Source organism: Chaetura pelagica, unplaced genomic scaffold (genome assembly GCF_000747805.2).
Source record: "Chaetura pelagica isolate M959 unplaced genomic scaffold, ChaPel_1.0 scaffold498, whole genome shotgun sequence".
Classification (NCBI taxonomy): domain Eukaryota; kingdom Metazoa; phylum Chordata; class Aves; order Apodiformes; family Apodidae; genus Chaetura; species Chaetura pelagica.
This window is the reverse complement of record NW_009954218.1, coordinates 385,333-392,523: the sequence shown is the minus strand read 5'-3', so window position 1 is coordinate 392,523 and position 7,191 is coordinate 385,333.

The window sequence follows — 7,191 nt, the reverse complement described above, 5'->3', positions numbered from 1 at the left end:
GCCCCCTCCCCAGCCCTCCCACCAGGTCAGGGCTGTGCAGGGCCCTGCTGGTTTTGCTGTGACCCCCACAAAGTGCCTCTACCCCCCGCAGGTCCCATGGGGCTCTGAAGGCCTGACCTGCAGCAGGTTCACACTGGCCACCCCAGGTGAGAACGTCACCTGCCCTCCTGATCCTCGTGGCACCTCATCCCTCACGTCCCAAAGCCACTCCCTGAAGCCCAGGCTCTGTTCTGGTTGAGACTCTTAGGGACAGCAGGGCTTGGTGGGCTCTGGGCTTCCCAACAGCAGCAGAGTCCAAGCAGTGCCCCAAGAGCTGCTCCTCCTCCTCTTCCTCCTCCTCCTCCCGCAGTTTCACACTGGGGCTGCAGCGACTTCCTGGCCTTGCAGCAGCTTCTCAGCAGCCGTTAGGAAAGAGCTGCTGGTTGCAGAGCAGGGGGGCTCTGGGGAGGCTGTCCTTGCCCCAGTCCTTCTTCTCGGATGCCTCCGGTGGCCCTCAGAGAAGAGCTGAGCACACAGGAAGGCGTCTGCTGATGGAAAATGGTGAGTAAGAGCTGGACCCAGGCTGGGCTGGAGCTGGGGATGGGGTGCAGGGAACAGAGCTGTGTGTCCTACTTGGAAAGGCTTTGGCAGATCCTTGTGAGGGGCTGGATTCTCCTGGAAGACAAAGTCAGCCTGTGCTTTTGAGTTGGTTGGAGCCTCAAAGGTCTCTGATCAGTTCCTGGGCTCAGTGCAAGATTTGCTGGATGATGTTTCGCTGGTTATAAAATCTGTGGAGGAGGAGGAGGCCACGCTCTGCACTGAGTCCAGAACATCCACCAGTGCAGAACATCCTGAAAAAGCTGAGGTGGTGACAAGTGGTGCTGTAACCCACAGGTACACCTCTGTGCAAAGTCCCAGCTCAGGAAACAGCTCCAAAAATGGATGGTCACAAATCCCTGAATCGTTCAGGTGCCAGAAATCCTGGCAGCATAGTTAGGAATCTGGGAAAAGTTGCTTTTTTCCCCTAGTTGGGGTGAAAATCCCACTGCCTGGTGTGCAGGGAACAGCCAGCCCATGCTGCTTTGCCATGGGTTGTGCTCCCAGTGCTGGGTTTGCAACGTTTAGCTGGGAAATTGGGGTAACTGCCTGGGGATGTGAGGGGAACTTGCACCTATTTAGGTGTCTCTACACATCTGAGCACTTTCTGCCCAAAAATACTGTGCTGGGTTTTTGGGGATGAACCCTGCAGTTGTGAAAGGAGAAGGTTACACAAGCACAGACCCCAACTGAAATCCCAGAGGGAGGAGAACTTCAAAATCAAAGCTGATGGCTTGGGAAGGACCAGCAGGGACACGGTGGCCCAAGGACAAGGAAGGGGAGAGAAAGATGTGGGAGAGCCAGATGATCCCCCACACCCCATTATGAGGTGGATCTGAGGAGCTTCAGGGGAATGTTGTGCCATGAACCTCTTCTTCCAGAAGTCACCCAGGCTCCTCCTGGCAGCCTTTCTGTGGAGGCTTCAGAAAAAGGGGCTTTTTAGTCGTTCAGGAAGCCAGGGCAGGTTCAGATGGGTGGCAGCAGGTCCCACTTCACGTGTGCTCAGGGTGAGCAGCACAGGAAACACCCTGGTCGGAAAAGTAGGGCAGATCTTGGCCCTTTTTTTTTCCTCACATGCAGGCTTTGGCAGGGTTTCGCTGCCACTGACACGGGTCAGCTCTTAAGGTCACCTAAAGAGTCACCAACAAAGATACCAAGAAAAGGTGATTTAAATACAGATTTAGGAAAGTACAAGTTCACAGAATTCAGTGTCAAGGTTCAGTCTTTTACTGGCTGGGTGGAAGGGACGTGTAGGGGTTGGAATTGGGTGGGAGTGACTTACATGGGTATCAGAGGAAATGATTTACACAGGGACAGGGGAGAGTGAGGCAGGAATGGGTTGGGGTGATTTGCACAGGGATCAGGGAAAAGAATGAGGAAGACCCTCCTGTTGAGTCATGGGGTTCAGAGTGGAGCCCCTTGCTTTCTAAAATCCTTCTCAGAGGGGAGTTTGGGTGCAACTGGATCCACTCCTGGTCCCAGACTTACTCAACAGTTTACAACTAAGGGGTTTAGAGGGAGGAGTTTCAGTGTAGGGCTTGAACACTGAACTGTGGGTCTGGTGTGATTTGAAATAGCAGTAAATTAACATTGATTGGCACTGTTATAATGAATCACAAAATTAGTTCATATGATTTTCTGACAGCTTAATAAAAAGTCAAGGATTTGCTATAATCAATACAGAGGCTCTATAAAGATCTATCAGAGTTTCTAAACTAAATTGTACACACACACACAGAGATGTAGAGGTTAGCCTGTTGGAAGAGACCTTGAAGATCATCAAGTCCAACCACAACCTAAATCCACCAACCATAACCTCATCTACCCATTCCGTGCTTCAATCATGTCCCTCAGCACCACATCTCTATTTCTTTTAAACCCTTCAGGGATGGTGACTCCACCACCTCCCTGGGCAGCCTGTTCCACTGTCCAACCACTCCCTTGGTAAAGAAATTCCTTCTAATCTCCAGGCTAAACCTCCCCAGTCACAACTTCAGGCCATTTCCTCTGGTCCTGTCATTATTCACTTAAGAGAAGAGCCCAACTCCCACCTCTCTGCCACCTCCTTTCAGGCAGTTGCAGAGAGCAATGAGGTCTCCCCTCAGCCTCCTCTTCCTCAAACTAAACACTCCAAGTTCCCTCAGCCTCTCCTCACAGGACTTGCTCTCCAGACCTTTCCCCAGCTTGGTAGCTCCTCTGGACACGTTCCAGCAACTCTACATCCTTCTGGAAGTGAGGGGCCCAGAACTGACCCCAGTGCTCAAGGTGTGGCCTCACCAGTGCAGAGTTCCAGGCATGGCTGGGAAGCTTCATCACCCCAAAGTGCTGTATTTGCTCTAGGACAAGCAGGTGCCCAGTTGTCTGCACTCACTGCTCCAGGAGGCAAGACCAGGAAGTGCTGGAGTGTCTGAGCCCACTGCCCTTGCTATTGAAACCAGGGCAATGTTGGGCCCACTGCACTTGTCTCTAAAGCAAGAGCAACGTGGCTGGGGTTGATGTTGCAGTGTGGCCCAGTGAGCAGGGACCCTGCTCCACCTCAGCAGCACCATCCTGGTTTTGACCCCAGGGAGGGATGATGATGGCTCTGTGTGGTCTCCCCCAGCAACTCCTGCCATCCCATCCCTCTGTTCTGCTGGTCCCTGGTGGTGGACAAAGTGTGGATCTGACCAAAAGCCTTCAGGAAACACCTCCTTGGTGTCCTCATGGTGGTGGGACCTGTTCTTGATCTGGTGCAGCCTGGTAGTGTTTTCTCAGGCACTTTCCAGAACCACATCTCATGGAGGAGGTTCAGTGTCAGCCCAGGAATTCCCCAGGGGACTCTCTGACTCATTTTCCTCCCTGGGGTTTTAACTGGAGATTTTCTTGGTTACAGACACACCTGGAGGGGAAAGAGGCTGTGATGAGGCACCTCCGGGCGAAGCTCCAAGGGGACAGGAAAGACCCTGTGGCCCCATCCCTTGCAGTGGGGCTGGGACAGACCCCAGCACCAGGCTCCAAGGGTGAGCCTCCCCCTGAGTCCCCCTGGGGCAGGAGGGTGGACTTCAGCAGAGCTTCTCCATCTCACAGCAGAGGTCAGAGCGTGGTCCAGCATTCACCTCCTCACGCTGTCAGTGAGGCCCCGGGGTGGATGCTGAGACTGAAGAAGGGGATTGCTCAAGACTCCAGCTTCTCCCCAGCCCCTGCAAAGCCAGGAGGAGGAGACACGTTGAGCAGGGAGGTGGGAGCCACCTCTGATCCTCCCCAGAGAAGCCCAGCCCCGCAGACGTGGCCGTTTGCCAAAGACAAGGGTTCTTCAGCAGTTCCTGCCAAAGGCAGAGGTGGGGGAGCCTCCCTGAACGCTCTGGGAAGACCCCACAGGACAGGGCACCCAGCTCTGCCTCGGAGGAAACCTCTGCCCCACGTCAAGGTGCTGGGGGCAAGGCCAGCCAAGCCCAGGCGTCCTCCTGCTGTGGAGCTGGAGAAGTTTGGTGCAGCTGCACGTCCTGGGAAACCTGCTGTGGAGCCACCAAGGAGCACTCAGCCAGGTATGGCCAGGCAGCTGCAGGTCCCTCAGAGAAGGATGCTACTCGTGCAGGAAGGAAAATCTCCCAGAAAAACTCCCCATTTAGGGTTTGGAGCTCCTGGGAGATGGAAATATTGGGGAGAGGCTGCTGGAGAGGGGGGGGCTGGTAATGCCAAAGGGGCTTTTATAGAGTCAGAGTCATAGAATGGTTTGGGTGTGAAGGGACCTTAAAGATCATGTAGTTCCAACCCCTTGCATGGGCAGGGACACCTCCCACCAGCCCAGGCTGCTCCAAGCCCCATCCAACCTGCCCTTCAACACTGTCAGGGATGGGGCAGCCACAGCTTCCCTGGGCAGCCTGTTCCAGTGACAGGCACAGTGTGCAGAAAGGAATGAGAGAGAAGAACAGCAAGCAAGGAATCAAAGGGGGCTACGTGCCCTGTCCCTGGCTGGGGACACGTATCAGGCTCTGGAACACCTGTAGGGAGTAGGGTTGGAGTAAGTAACACGCAGGATGTTGACAAACTGGAGTTCAGGGCACTGGTTGGGGCCTGGATGACCAGGCTGGTGAGAGCTGCAAAGCTGGTGACAAAACTGTCAGGATTCTGGCAGGGATGTAGGTGTGCCAGTGATCATAGATGGTGCAGCAGCATCTTCTGGCCGATGATGCTCCTGAGCACATGGCAACATCCAGGACTTGCCCTGACTCTGGTACAGATCTGGGTTTTGGCATTTTCACCATGTTCAAAATACCCGTTTTGGCCTCTTTGCCTCCCCTTTTGTTATTGGTCCAGGGAGAAAATAACATTAGGGATACAAGAATGGGAAAAGATGTGTTAAGGTTCCTCAGTGAGGTCCCCAAGGAGCTGGGAGGGAAGAAAATCTAGAGATGGGTCAAGAAGTCAAAGCTCCTCTTTGGATCCAGAAGTGTAGGCAGTTCTATCTCCCCACATCCCTCTGCACCAGATCTAGCCCAGGGCAGTTCTGGGTGATGGAGTCAAGGAGAAACTGTGCAATAATCCCTTGCTGCTCCCTCCCTTTCCTGTTCACCCCAGGTTACCCAAGACCAGGGTATGTGGCATCAGCCCCAGCGCGGCTCCCACTGCAGGATGGTCCCAGTGTTAAGGGGTAAGGGCTGAGGCCACACTTCTGTTCTAGGTGGCTTCCAGGCTGTCCTAACCCAGTGGGAAGGGCACAAGAGGGAACAGCAAGAGCTGTCCTTGGGTTTTGCTGCCTGCTTCTGGAGCCTGTAGAATTGTTATGGTCATCAAGTCCAGCCATCAACCCAACACCACTGTCCCAACTAAACCCTGCCCTGAAGTGCTGTGTCCACATGTCGTTTTGAACACCTCCAGGGATGGTGACTCCACCACTTCCCCGGGCAGCCTGTTCCAGTGCCTGACCACTCTTTCAGTAAATAAATTGTTCCTAATATCCATGATGGGCCAGCACCTTGTGCAGGCAGCTCCCGTGGTGCAAAGTGTGTTACCCTGAGGTCTGGCTGCTCCCATCACCTGCCCCAGGCTGCTGTGCCATCTTCCCCAGCCCTGTGGCACAAGCTGCTGCTCTGGCCCAGCCCCAGCAGCAGCTCTCCATTCCCCTGCAGCCTCCATCCTCCCCTTGGCCCCTGGTACCATCCCCACAACACAGCTTCCTACCCAGCCCTCTGCCTCCTCACAGGGATGAAGATGAGATCTACGACGACGTGGAGTCCGTGGGGCTGCTCAGGACAGACCAAGGCTTTCTGCTGCCCCCCGTGTCCCGGCCCCCAGCCTATCCCCACCCCAGAGGAGGTGGGTGCAGCAGGGTGCTGGTTGGGGTGAACTCTGCAGGTCAGAGAACCAGCCATGGGCAGCAGTGGGGCCTGTGCTGAGCCCGCTGGGGGGAGGTGGTTTCTCTGCTGCCTCCTGAACGTGCCTGGGAAGCCCTGATCCCCTCCCTGCTCAGGGGGCAAACTCAGGTCTCCTGAGTTCTCCCAGCAGGAGAAAGCTCTTGCTGCTCTTTCAGTCTTGTGTCCTGTCTCAAGGGGTGTCTGCATCTCACAGCAGCACCTCTCCTGGGGTTTGGTTTTACAGGTGGTGATGCTGGACCAGCCTCCAACAGGGTTGCCTTCCCAGCACCAGCACAGAGGTAACAGGGGTTTTTACTCTAAGAGCCCCAAAATGGCCAGAGCTCCTTGCTGCTTTGACAGAGTTTGGGGGTCTCATGGTCTCTGCTGAGCTTGTGATAGAAATACGTGTGGTGAGGAGCATAAGGGGCAGGTTCAAACCTGGCCCAGGAGCCCCAGAGGCCCTGGAGGGAGGGACCTTTGGGCACAGGGGAAGAGCTGGTGTGGGGAGATGTGATGGGGCAGCAACTGGGGTGGGAGAAGGGGAAGGAGGGAGCAGAGCCTGGGGTCTCCTGAGCTTTCCTGTGACTTGCAATGACTGCAGAGAAGCACAGGTGTCCCAGAAGGTGCAGCCAATGACACTCAAGGAATGCAAGAAGGAAGAGAAGGCAGATAGGGAGTTCCAGAAGAAATTCAAGGTAAGCGGCAAAGAGCAGCAACATCCTGGGAAGGGCCCAATGTACCAGCAGAGAGTGGGCTCCACTGGGATGAGCCAATTCCCAGCTCCCACCTGCCCAGTTGCCCACTGAAACATCACCAGATCAGCCCAGTTTGGCTTTCCCCAAGAAGGCACAGCTGTAGGAGTACCCAGCTCATGCTCCCCTGGGGCAGCTGCTGAGCTGCTTCTGTTTGTGTCTCAGTTTGAAGAAAGCATCAATGTCCTGACCCAGATGATGGTTGACCCTGCAGCAACAGAGAAGAGGGGTGGAGGGAAGAACCTGCCACTGAGAAGAGGAGAAATTCTGGATGTCATTCAGTTTACAAATCAGGAGCAAATCCTCTGCAGGAACAGCAAGAGGAGGTGTAAGTGTGTGGGGCCTGAGGCTTTGCCTGCAGTGAGGAGCACAAAGGTTTGGGAACAAGTTTCTTTGTGCACATATCCCCCCAGTAGACAGCAGGAGATGTCCCCTTGCTGTTTAACAGACCTGACGTGCACCCTGGGTCTCAAATGCTCCCACTTCTTTTGGCACAAACGTCCTGTTCTTCCCCCAGCACCAACATTCCT